Raw genomic sequence first — 13,884 nt, 5'->3', positions numbered from 1 at the left:
ATGGATTATAAGAAACTGCTATTGTAGTAAACTGATACCTGATGTAGCAGATGCCTACAGGTAGCAGTTTCTTGCACTGTAGTATATGTGAAATTGCTAAGTGTAGAAATGTGCTATCTGTAGCAGTTATTTATACTTTTAGATTGTAAGAAACAGCTTTTGTAAAAAGATGCTACTTCCCTCATAGGTCAGGTTTTCTAGACCTTATTTTTTTCCCCCTTCTCTGGACTCTCTCCAATTTTTACTACAGTTGAGACCTAATCAGCGCAGAGTAGAGTGGATATCCCAGAGTGATGTTCTGTTTTTTGGAATAGATCCCTTTCCACAGTACTCATATCCAGCTTGTGGTCCACTGTGACCCCCAGACCTCTTTCTGCAGTCGTCCTTCCTAGGAAGTCATTTCCCATTTAGTATGTGTGCAGCTTGTTATCATTCACAAACTTAATAATTGTACTCTCTATGCCATTATCTCAATCACTGATTCAGATTTTGAATAGAAACTTATCCAGAACTGATCCTTAGAGAGACCCATTTGCTATGCCCTTTCAGCCTGACTCAGCCCTTTCAGCCTGTGAATCACTGATAACTACTGTCGGAACTGTTTTCCAACTAGTTTTGCACCCATCTTATTTTAGCTCCATCTAGGTTGCATTTCCATCGTTTGTTTATGAGAAGGTCCTGGGAGACCTGTAACACTGCAATCTGATGAAGCTAATTCCTACAGATAGCAGTTTCTCACACCGTAGGTATGTGAGACTGCTGTCTGTAGGGCCAGGTCTACGCTACCGCGGTAGTTCGACGGCTGGCAATCGAAGTTCCGGGTTCGATTTATCGCGTCTGGTCTGGACGCGATAAATCGATCCCGGAAGCGCTCGCCGTCGACTGCGGTACTCCAGCTCGGCGAGAGGAGTACCGCGGAGTGAACCGGGAGCCTGCCTGCCGCGTTTGGACCGCGTCTGAACCGCGGTAAGTTCGAACTAAGGTATGTCGACTTCAGCTACGTTATTCACGTAGCTGAAGTTGCGTACCTTAGTTCGAATTTGGGGGTTAGTGTAGACCAGGCCTAGCAGTTAGCTACATCTGATGGCCTTTGTATAGCACTATCATTCAGAGGTTCCTATTGCACACAGTTCCTGGGGTAATCTTTATGTGTTTGTGCATTCCTTCAATAAGCCACTAACATTGTCTGGCCTCATCTAACAGAGCATAAGAACATAAGAATGGCCATACTGGGTCAGACCAAAGGTCCATCCAGCCCAGTAATCTGTCTACCGACAGTGGTCAATGCCAGGTGCCCCAGAGGGAGTGAACCTAACAGGTAATGATCAAGTGATATCTCTCGTGACGTCCATCACCACCCTCTGACAAACAGAGGCTAGGGACACCATTCCCTAGCTTCTGATGTACTTAAGACATTTTGTTATTACCTTTTGAGTTTTTGGCTAGCTGTTCTTCAAACTTCTTTTTGGCTTTTCTTATTACATTTTTACACTTAATTTGGCAGTGTTTATGCTCCTTTCTATTTACCTCACTAGAATTGACTTCCACTTTTTAAAAGTTGCTTTTTTATCTCTCACTGCTTCTTTTACATGGTTGTTAAGCCACGGTGGCTCTTTTTTAGTTCTTTTACCGTGTTTTTTAATTTGGGGTATACATTTCAGTTGGGCCTCTGTTATGGTGTCTTTTGAAAAGTGTCCATGCAGCTTGCAGGGATTTCACTCTAGTCACTGTACCTTTTAATTTCTGTTTAACTAACCCCCTCATTTTTGCATAGTTCCCCTTTCTGAAATTAAATGCCACAGTGGTGGGCTGTTGCGGTGTTCTTCCCACCACAGGAATGTTAAAAGTTATTATATTATGGTCACTATTTCCACGCGGTCCTGTTATAGTTACGTCTTGGACCATATCCTGCGCTCCACTCAGGACTAAATCGAGAATTGCCTCTCCCCTTGTGTGTTCCTGTACCACCTGCTCCAAGAAGCAGTCCTTTAAAGTATCGAGAAATGTTGTTTCTGCATTTCGTCCTGAGGTGACATGTTCCCAGTCAATATGGGAATAATTGAAATCCCCCATTATTATTGAGTTCTTAATTTTGATCGCCTCTCTAATCTCCCTCAGCATTTCATCGTCACTATCACTGTCCTGGTCAGGTGGTTGATAATAGATCCCTCATGTTATATTCTTCTTAGAGCATGAAATTACTATCCATAGAGATTCTATGGAACATGCTGATTCACTTAAGATTTTTACTTCATTTGAAATACAGAGACACATTTGAAATACAGAGACATGGTAAATATTTCTATCCTCAGATACAAATGTTACATGCATACAGGTTGGATAAACACTGTCAATAGGTCTTCAGTTTTGCAATGATATCCCACATCAGCCATCTTGCATAAAGTATATATTAGCTATGTCATATCCATATCATAAGCATATTTTCATAAAGAATGTAGAGTATAATGTCACACCCCACATGTATGTTTGCTGATCTGCAAACAGTAAAGGAGCATGCACCTTTGGGTGCAAACGCTCATGACAATAGTGCAGAGCCATGCAAGTTCCATGATTCTGTGTGAGATGGCAGACAGTGAGGAGGGCCAGGCAGCTTAGTGGGTTTAGAAAAAAAGGTGTAAACATTATGTATACATTTATGTATGGGATACATATAAAATTAGTGGATGGTTAACAATGCATCATAAGAAGTTGGATCCCATGGCCACAACCACCCCTGTCTCACCTGTCTGGTATCCAGCATACACTGCCAAAACAAAGCTTCCCAAAATACAGTGGGATATCTATTCATGGTGCACCTCACTCTGACTCTATACAAGTGCTTCTGGTGAGTACCCTGACTGCTGAGACAAGGAGTCCAGGAGGCATGCACACAAGTGACGTAGTGACTCTATGCTGACATAAGTTGAGTTAACCCACATTTAAAGTGTAGATATGGCCTTAGGTATATTAAATGTTTGGGAGAGGTAACAGGAACTGTATGAGGGTAGACTAAGATTCATTCAGGTGTTTAGGTTCAAGGCATTGGAACTGGCCTTACTGCACCCTACAGGCTCAAGAACAAAGAAGCACATAAAAAAAATAATTTCTTTATTAAAATTTCTTGACTCGAGGGTGTATAACTCATGCTGGGAGTGGACAATGGGATGGTTCACTGAGTCATTGCCTCGTCTGATCATTCCCAAATTAGCACCTGGCATTGGCCACTGTCACAAGACAGGATACTAGATTAGGCGGACTATTGGTGTGACCCACGATGGCAGTAATTACAATAGATTTTTTTCCAGGGAGAAAGACGTTATAGGAGATAATATACTGCCTTTATTGAATATTTGAGAATCAAGTTGTACACAGTGGCATGCGGAAAAACACTAAGGGCTAGACTGAGAGGCAAAATAACAGTTGCAAAAATGCAATCCCCATTGGTGGATTGACTCAAAACAAACTTTTGACACTAGACCAGAAATTCAGTCAGCTCTAAAATGAGAAGAAAAAATTACATTTAAAAATTCAGGGAATTCAGGGAATCCCAGCAACAGATAAGACAACTGCTAGGAGACTCTATACCAGTGTTTACCAAACTTGGGACGCCACTTGTGTAGGGAAAACCCCTGGCGGGCCGAGCCGGTTTGTTTACCTGCCCCATCCGCAGGTTCGGCCGATCGTGGCTCTCACTGGCTGCGGTTTGCTCCAGGGGCTTTCCCTTCACAAGCGGCGTCCCAAGTTTGGGAAACACTGCTCTATGCAATCTGATACTACACTGGCAAGTTAAAGTGCTCTAACTTGCTGGCTCAGGGGTGTGAAAAATCACACCCCCCCCCATCACAGCAAGTTTGAGTGCTTTAAAGCGCTAGTGTGGACAGGCTCGGTTCCCTTTGCCACTTTTTAACCTGTCAAAAGCAAACCGCAGAATCTTACGGCTAATAAGGGCAGGGTGAAGGGCAGTGGCTTCAGCAGATGTACTGAGCATGCTCAGTACACCGTAAGTAGCACACTACTATGGAGAGCACTTTAATACACTACATCCGCCGCCGCTGCCACTGCTATCGCAACAGAGCCCCGGGCCCTTTAAATCTCCGCCAGAGCCTCGAGCCCTGGGGTAGCGGCAGCAGCTGGGATCCCCCGGGGCTCCGTCGGTGATTTAAAGGGCCCGGGGCTCCGCTGCGGCCGGCAGCCCCTGGCCCTTTAAATCACTGCCAGAGCCCCACTGCCGCTACCCCAGGGCTCCGACAGCGGGGCTCGGGCGTTGATTTAAAGGGCCCAGGGCAGTAGCGGTGGGCAGCCGGGAGCTTCTGGCCCTTTAAATCACCCTGGGAGCCCTGGAGCCCTGGGAAAGCAGGAGGAAGTCTATGAATAGCTCAGCTTTTCCCACCATGTGGGAGAGACCAGTTGGGAAGCAGAGGGGAGAGCAGGGCTGCCTGCAGTCTGCCAGCACAGCACTTCCAGGCCCAGCAACTGGCCTAACTTGTAACTCCAGCCTGCAGAAAAGCCCCAGGAGGGGACAATCCTCGTGTCGCCACCTGCCAGCAACCTTAGGAGATAGCCTGTCTCTCCTGCCATTTACTGCTTCTAGCCTGCCTGCCCTGCAGCCAGCTCACACCAGATCCGGGATTTTAGAACCCATGGGTTCCAAGCTTTAACGACTGTCAGCACTGTCAGAAGGAAGTGGGTAGTTAGTCCATTTCCAGTGATCCCTAGGCAGGACCTGCTTGCCTGAATCAGCCTCCTGACCACTCAGCCAGAAACGGAACCTGAGGGGGTATCCTGTATTATGTCATGGCTACACTTGCAAATGTAGAGCGCTTTGAGTTAAACCAGCCTTCGGAGACCACAGTAGGGAAAGCGCTGCATTCTGTCCACACTGACAGCTTCAAGCACATTGGCGTGGCCACATTTGCGGCATTTGCAGCAGCATTGGGAGCGGTCCATTATGGGCAGCTATCCCAGCATGCAAGTGACTGCAACGTGCTTTTCAAATTGGGGGGGAGGGAGTGGAGTGTGACAGGGAGTGTGTTGTATGTATGTGGGGGGAGAGAGAGTGGGTTTTTGGGGGGCTGAGAGCATGTCAGCATGCTGTCTTGTAAGTTCAGAGAGCAGCAGACCCCCTTTCCTCCCCGTCTCTCTCGCACGCAGCATTCCACAGTAATGGTTTCTTTGTCTCGGAGCAGATAAGCATGCCGGCTGTCAGAAACGGAGCTTTGAAAGGGCATATCCGCATTCCTGCAGTGATTCCAAAACAATGACAAGAGTGGCCACTTGACTTAAGGGGATTATGGAAAATTCCCGGAGGCCGATCAGAGCATAGTAATGCAACACCCCGTTCACACTGGCGCCGCAGTGCTCCAGCGGGGGCGCATCAAACGTTATTCCACTCGCCGAGGTGGAGTACCAGGAGCGCTCTACGTGCCTTGCCAGTGTGGACAGGTAGTGAGCTAGAGCACCGGTGGCTGCTTTAATGCGCTCTAACTCGCAAGTGTAGCCAAGCCCTTAGAGTTATATGGGCAGTTGGGTTGTAATTTTGCACCATGAAGGCACATTGCATCTGCGGAAGGATTTTCATCTACCTGCATCATCAAGACCTGCACTGCCAATTCCCAGTATAATAAATTGTGTTTCTATCAGCATCTCCTTACAGGCCTGCAACATGTCTCCACATGCACCAACTGAGACATGGGGAACAGACAGAACTTGGAGTGGGTGTGGGAAGAGACACTTTTGTTTAGGAACATTGAAAGAGTGTGTGATCACATGACCTAGCATGCCTCTCGGCAGAGCCTTTAGTAATTACAAAGCATTATTGATCTCAAATAATTTTAATCATTTAATATTTTCACTGATTGTCTATTTCTCTTTGGTCAAGTCCTTACATAAAGTTTATAGTTATTGTTTTTAATGTGTTTGCTTGTGTGAGTTTGAATTATTTGTGAGTTCAAGTGCTGTAGACACAGCATTAGTGTGGTTATCCCTTGTCTCACTGGAAGCACCACCAAGTAGCTTGATCCTTTAGCATACCAGGAGGGGGAGGCAGGCACCTACCAGCAGCACAGTGAAATGAGCCCAGGGTGACCGAAACTTTGGAACTGTCCAAAAGCTGTGAGGTATCCCTCTCCTGTTTGCACTGCATTCAGGTACTAAGCCAGCACTGAAAGGGGAGTTACATCTCTACTTTGTTAAATAAACTTTTGCTCATTTTCACTATAAACGTATCTAAGTGTCGTGTGTTAAGCAAAGAGGTGATCTGATCTGGAACTGGTAAGCTGGGGTGTACTGTTCCTTTCCAAAGAGCAAATCTGTAAATACTGTGAGTTTGCAGTGGAGCAGGGGCTTCACACTCAGGGAGATGCTCGGAGAGCTCAGGGGTTGCAATGTGCCTATCGCTAACTTGTAAAGAGACAGCAGGGCCTGCCTAGGCCTAGAGGGGAGTGTTTGTGTTGCCTGTGGCCACTAGAGTTTGGGAGCTGACCCCCATCAGGCACAGACAAGTCTTTCTCATGCTAAGGGCAGGTGGCCACAGCCCTGGGTACCCCCAGGAAGCAGGCCACATTGTTGTCCTAATTTTTAAAAAAGAACATAGTTCTTTAGAAAAGTAATCTACCCTGATGTAAAAGTAGTATGTAATGATAAATATTTTTTCTTCTCTAGGAAAAGTTGTTGAAAGGAAACAAATAATTAATAAAGAAACATAAACATATCTTAATGTGAACTCTTTGAATGGCTATTGTCTCTGAAAGGTTGTGCTGTTTCCTTGTGTATGCAGATTTTACCCAAAGTGATTTACTTCTGCAAGTCTAATAACCATACAACAGAATAACACAATGAAGGATGATTTCATAAATTACACAGAAAAGGAACCACTTGATCCTAGTAAGTTTTTCAGTTAGTTGTTTCTTCTTTTGAATGTTAGGCTAGTTGTTGGAAGGATGTACTCCATTGCCACGAAACTAAGGCCTGGTCTACACTACGACTTTAATTCGGATTTAGCTGCCTTAATTCGAATTAACGCTTGACCAGTCCACACAACGAAGCCATTTAATTCGAATTAAAGGGCCCTTTAATTCGATTTCTGTACTCCACCCCGACGAGCGGAGTAGCGCCAAAATCGAATTTGTCAATTCGAATTAGCGTTAGTGTGGCCACAATTCGATGTTATTGGCCTCCAGGAGCTATCCCACAGTGCACCATTGTGACCGCTCTGGCCAGCAATCTGAACTCGCATGCACTGGCCAGGTGGACAGGAAAAGCCCCGGGAACATTTGAATTTCATTTCCTGTTTGCACAGCGTGGAGAGCACAGGTGACCACAGAGAGCTCATCAGCACAGGTAACCATGCAGGCTGATAATCGAAAAAGAGCACCAGCATGGACCGTACAGGAGGTACTGGATTTGATCTCTATATGGGGAGAGGATTCAGTGCTAGCTGAACTGCGTTCGAAAAGACGAAATGCCAAAACTTATGAAAAAATTTCCAAGGGCATGATGGAGAGAGGCCACAATAGGGACACAGATCAGTGCCGCGTGAAAGTCAAGGAGCTCAGACAAGCCTATCAAAAAGCAAAGGAGGCAAACGGTCGCTCCGGGTCAGAGCCGCGGACATGCCGCTTCTACGCTGAGCTAAATGCATTTCTAGGGGGGGCCGCCACCACTACCCCACCTCTGACTGTGGATTCCGAGCTGGGGATAATCTCATCAGGTACACCTGATGATTCCGCGGAAGGGGAAGAGGAGGAGGAGGAGGAGGACGAGCTGGCAGAGAGCACCCAGCTCTCCGTTCTCCCCAACAGCCAGGAACTGTTTCTCACCCTGACTGAAGTACCCTCCCAAGCCTCCCAAGCCAGCACCCAAGACCATGACCCCATGGAAGGGACCTCAGGTGAGTTTACCTTTTAAAATATAAAACATGGTTTAAAAGCAAGCATTTTTAATGATTAATTTGCCCTGAGCACTTGGGATGCATTCGCAGCCAGTACAGCTACTGGAAAAGTCTGTTAACATGTCTGGGGATGGAGCGGAAATCCTCCAGGGACATCTCCATGAAGCTCTCCTGGAGGTACTCCAAAAGCCTTGCCACAAGGTTTCTGGGCAGTGCAGCCTTATTCCGTCCTCCATGGTAGGACACTTGACCACGCCATGCTAGTAGCAAGTAATCTGGTATCATTGCCTGACAGAGCCTGGCAGCGTATGGTCCCGGTGTTTGCTGGCATTCAAGCAACATCCGTTCTTTATCTTGCTGTGTAATCCTCAGGAGAGTGATATCGCTTAGGGTAACCTGGTTGAAATAAGGGAATTTAATTAAGGGGACTGAGGTGGCCGTTCCTACTGGGCTGTTTGCCTGTGGCTGAAAAGAAATCCTTCCCTGCATTTAGCCAAGTGCAAGGGGGGGGGGGGGAGGATTGGCCCAGAGCTTTTCGCGTTTTGCTAGCAGGGATCTTCCCTGATACCAGCCACGCGGTGGGGGGAGGGAGAAAGCACTCATCCCAGAGAATTCATGGCGGGTGTGGGGGGGGGGGTGTTAGTTTGGTTCCTGCAGGGATCTTCCCTGATACCAGCCACGCGGTGGGGGGAGGGAGAAAGCACTCATCCCAGAGAATTCATGGCGGGTGGGGGGGGGGGGGGTGTTATTTTGGTTCCTGCAGGGATCTTCCCTGATACCAGCCACGCGGTGGGGGGAGGGAGAAAGCACTCATCCCAGAGAATTGGATGGGGGGGGGGTGTTAACCTTCAGCAGCAGAAAACAAGCTAACAGGAAAACTGCAGCACAACGGGCTTTGCTTGGTATGTGGGAAAGCAGGGCGCAGAAGCCTAAAGACAGTGGCTTACCATGGCAGCATGCAAGGTGAATTCTGTTGCCCCGACCTGCGTCTGTGATCTCTAGCAGCAAAGCCACAGGCACTCAATATTAAGAGGCAAAATGCGACCTTGCACAGAAATCACATGTGCTATGTAATGTGAATAGTATACACCGTGAAAGAGTATAAGCATTGTTCTGAAAAATGTATCTTTTAAAAAAATTCTCTCCTTTTTTCACTCCCTCCAGCAGGTGCAAATGTTTCAAGCCTCCCTCCTCCTTCCCGAAGGCTATCCCAGATAAGGCGTCGTAAAAAAAAGACGAGAGAAGAGATGTTTTCCGAAATCATGCAATCCACCAGGAATGAAAGAGCTCATCTGAATGAGTGGAAGGAGATGGTTTGCAAGTATAGGAAAGAAGCCAGTGACCGTGAGGACAGGAGGGACCAACGTGAGGACATGAGGGACCAACGTGAGGACAGAAGGGACCAACGTGAGGAGAGGAGAGACGCTCGAGATGAGAGGTGGCGGCAGGAAGATCAGAGGAGTCGGGAAGCAACGCTGGGGCTGCTGCGTGAGCAAACAGACATGCTCCGGCGTCTGGTGGAGCTTCAGGAACAGCTGCTGGAGAACCGAGTGCCGCTACAGCCCCTGTATAACCCCCCTACCTCCTCACCATGTTCCATAGCCTCCACACCCAGACGTGTAAGAACACGGGGGGGGAGGCTCCGTACACCCTCCCATTCCACCCCAGTGGACAGCCCAAGCAAAAGGCTGCCATTTTTTTAACCTTTTTTTACTGGGCTTTTCCTTCCCGCAGATCCTCCTCCCAAACCCCACTCAGGTTCTGTGCCGCTACAGCCCCTGTATAACCCCCCTACCTCCTCACCATGTTCCATAGCCTCCACACCCAGATGTGTAAGAACACGGGGGGGGAGGCTCCGTACACCCTCCCATTCCACCCCAGTGGACAGCCCAAGCAAAAGGCTGCCATTTTCTTAACCTTTTTTTACTGGGCTTTTCCTTCCCGCTGATCCTCCTCCCAAACCCCACTCAGGTTCTCTCCCTCTTTTTATAATCAATTAATAAAGAATAAATGATTTTTAAACAATGGTGACTTTATTTCCTTTGAAAGCAAGCTGGGGGAAGGGGGAGGGTGGGTTCCTTACAGAGAATGAGTCAATAAAGGGGGCGGGTTTTCAGGAAGGATAAACAAACATAAATTTCACACTGTAGCCTGGCCAGTCATGAAACTGGTTTTCAAAGCTTCCCTAATGCGCAGCGCTTCATCGTGTGCTCTTCTAATCGCCCTGGTGTCTGGCTGCGAGTAATCAGCAGCCAGGCGATTTGCCTCAGCCTCCCACCCTGCCATAAAGGTCTCCCCCTTGCTCTCACAGAGATTGTGAAGCACACAGCAAGCAGTAATAACAATGGGGATATTGGTTTGGCTGAGGTCTGAGCGAGTCAATAAGGATCGCCAGCGACCTTTTAAACGGCCAAATGCACATTCTACCACCATTCTGCACTTGCTCAGCCTGTAGTTGAACAACTCCTGACTCCTGTCCAGGCTGCCTGTGTATGGCTTCATGAGCCATGGCATTAAGGGGTAGGCTGGGTCCCCAAGAATAACAATTGGCATTTCAACATCCCCCACGGTTATTTTCTGGTCCGGAAAGTAAGTCCCTTGCTGCAGCCGTTTAAACAGATTGGTGTTCCTGAAGACGCGAGCGTCATGAACCCTTCCCGGCCAGCCCACATGGATGTTGGTGAAACGTCCCTTGTGATCCACAAGTGCTTGCAGCACCATTGAGAAGTACCCCTTGCGGTTTATGTACTGGGTACCCTGGTGCTCCGGTGCCAAGATAGGAATATGGGTTCCATCTATTGCCCCACCACAGTTAGGGAATCCCATTGCAGCAAAGCCATCCACTATGACCTGCACATTTCCCAGAGTCACTACCTTTCGTAGCAGCACCTCCGTGATTGCTTTGGCTACTTGCATCACAGCAGCCCCCACAGTAGATTTGCCCACTCCAAATTGATTCCCGACTGACCGGTAGCTGTCTGGCGTTGCAAGCTTCCACAGGGCTATCGCCACTCGCTTCTCAACTGTGAGGGCTGCTCTCATCTTGGTATTCTGGCGCTTCAGGGCAGGGGAAAGCAAGTCACAAAGTTCCATGAAAGTGCCCTTACGCATGCGAAAGTTTCTCAGCCACTGGGAATCGTCCCACACCTGCAACACTATGCGGTCCCACCAGTCTGTGCTTGTTTCCCGGGCCCAGAATCGGCGTTCAAAGCCTATAACCTGGCCCATTAACATCATAATCTCCAAAGCACCGGGGCCCGCGGTCTCAGAGAATTCTGTGTCCGTGTCCATGTCCTCATCACGCTGGTCGCTGCGCTGCAATCGCCGCCTCCTCCTCCTCCTCGCCTCTTTTTTCTGGTCCTGTGTAAGCATAAACTCCACGAGAAAGCGCGAGGTGTTTATAATGTTCAAGACTGCGTTCTGGAGCACAACGGGATCCATGCTTGATGCAGAATGGAGTCTGCAGAGTTCACTCAGGAAAAAAGGCGCGAAATGGTTGTCTGCCGTTGCTTTCAGGGACGGAGGGGGAGGCTGTACCCAGAACTACCTGCGACAATGTTTTTTGCCCCATCATGCACTGGGGTCTCAACCCAGAATTCCAAGGGGGGTGGAGACTGCGGGAACTATGGGATAGCTATGTAAAAGCTACCCACAATGCAATGCTCTGGAAATCGATGCTACTATGGTAGCTTGGACGCAAACCACCGAATTAATGGTGCCTAGTGTGGCCGAATACATTCGAATTTATAAAATCGGTTTCCTAAATTCGAATTATATAAATTCGAATTAATCCTGTAGTGTAGACATACCCTAAGCCACATTTTGAATCTTGTCTGGTAGCCATGAGGGATTTCTATGGATAAACTGATCAGCCCTCCCATCGTCCTCCACAAATCATGCTACTTTGGTTATTAAGCTTTCTTCTGTGGTGTCTTTACCCAGCGTGTATGGACCCTTCTTGGGGATCTATGTGGAGGAAACAGCATTCAGAAAATATTCGTAGTCATCACGGAATACATGTATTCTCTTGTAACTTAATCACAGCACTGGCTGGGCGTAGCTCTGTGTGGCCTTTCTACCAACTTAAGTGACCCTGGTGTGGCACTCTAGCTTAACAATAACTAAAGGCTCCCATCCTGCGAGCATTTATGCACACGAGTAGTCCCATTGAATTTCAATGTGGCCTCTCATATGCCTAAAGTTATTTACATGCATCAGCAATGGGGCCTAAGCGTGCAAATACTCCACTATGTGAGTCAGGAGCCAGTTAACTGCATTTGATTTGTTATATAATCAAAACAAACATAATAGTGTCCTGTAAGACTCTACAAAGGTGTTCTAAAAGCACAGTAGGGTTGAGGCCTGTAGGTACTACTGAAATACCAACAAATAATAAGATGCCTGTTCCACTCTAAGGCCCCAATCTTGCAAAGACAAAGGCCTGGTCTACACCTAAAAGTTAGGTCCACCTAGCTACATTTCTCAAAGGTGTGAAAAATTCATGCCCTTGTGAGACATAGATAAGCCGACCTAAGCCCCAGTGTAGACACCATTAGGTTGACAGAAGAACTCTTCCATCAACCTAGCAGGTGGATTCACTAATCCCTTCCATCATTGCAGTAAGTGTATATGCTACAGAGAGCATAGCTGCAGCTGTGCCACTGTAGCACTTCTAGTGTAGACATACACTTAGGCATACCCTCAGTTTTTGCAAGACTGAGGCCCAAGTTAGTCTTTAATGACTTCCCTTAAAATTAGTTTGTTTGTTCTCAGCTTGGATGTGATTTTTGGGGAGGAAAAAATTGAAAGTGATTGAGCTGTTTCAAGAGCATGAGAAAAATGTAGTTTTCCTGCTTTAAAAAAATCAACTCTTTTGGTGCTCCGATAATTCAGAAAGGGATTTAATGTGCTTCATAAGAAGCTGACTTAAAAGACCTTCCTATTTGTGAAAGCAAAACCTACTTTCCCCTCCACAGAATCTGCAAGGAATGGCTATGGCAATCCTACTTTCCAACATGATGAAAAACCTGAGCAAAATGACCAGTTACAGAACAAGAAAAAGTAGGGGTTCCTTGATCTTAATACTCTGTTAAATTTCTTGCCCTGCCTTTCAAGAAAGGGCCTTGATTAATTTTGCATTAATCTCTTTAGAAAGAAAAATGAGAAGTCAAAGGAAAAGATGGTTGGCATTTTGAAATTGGTTAGTGCATAGTTTATTGGTTTGATTTATATTTCTCCTTGTTCCTTTTCTTTGCCTGTTGTACGTTATGGTGACAGACTAATGTGCAACCACAATACTGCATTTCGAAAGAGAAGAAAGAGGTCTGTGCAAAACTTAGTATTGGGCACAGCCATTTTTGTGTGTTGATCTCAGGCTTCCCGCTTTAAAAATATGGCCTGTTGTGCAAAGTTCCCCCCACAGCTAACTGCCAGTGCTTGACGATGTTTCAGCACTAGCACCATGACGGAGTGAAATTCACCCATGTTAAGGACTGAAGTGAAGCATGTGCGGTAGGTAGGGCCTTGCCCTGGCTCTCTCAACTGGAGATAATTTTACCATTCGTGCATAATGTCTCATGAATTATCCAGGGAAACAAGTGCTGTGTTTTTCTTAAATGTGATAACTGCTACATACCCATTTCTATTGGTAGGCAGCAGCCAAATGTTTGTCAACTACCTTTTCTTGTTTACATTTTAAATGCACTGAGTATATGTGTGATGTAGTAGAATGCACACAGAGAGGCAGTGAGTTGCACAGGTGATGTTATCACTTTGTGAAAAATGTAAGATAGATTCTTTTTTCTGCAGATTAGGGGATTCATCCTGCCATTCTGCCAACATGTCCTAACTCCCTCAATAAAAACTGGCCTAAAACTGTGTGTAAGCTTTTTCAAAGTGCATCCGAAATGTTGTGTTTGCCTTCACATTCTCTAATTCATTGCTTCATAATGTGTTTTGGGATACCCAAATCATGAATGGTGCTATGTAAAAACAAA

At 46.7% G+C, this 13,884-nt stretch overlaps 1 protein-coding gene across 1 annotated transcript in view; it reads left to right on the top strand.

Moving 5' to 3' along the window:
* The window catches only part of LOC135873817 (ATP-dependent translocase ABCB1-like), a 108,614-nt gene that overhangs the window by 39,860 nt on the left and 54,870 nt on the right, over positions 1-13,884 (top strand).

Source organism: Emys orbicularis, chromosome 2, assembly GCF_028017835.1.
Source record: "Emys orbicularis isolate rEmyOrb1 chromosome 2, rEmyOrb1.hap1, whole genome shotgun sequence".
Classification (NCBI taxonomy): Eukaryota; Metazoa; Chordata; order Testudines; family Emydidae; genus Emys; species Emys orbicularis.
The sequence above is the reverse complement of the archived record's forward strand: the minus strand, read 5'-3'. Positions and strand labels throughout refer to the sequence as shown.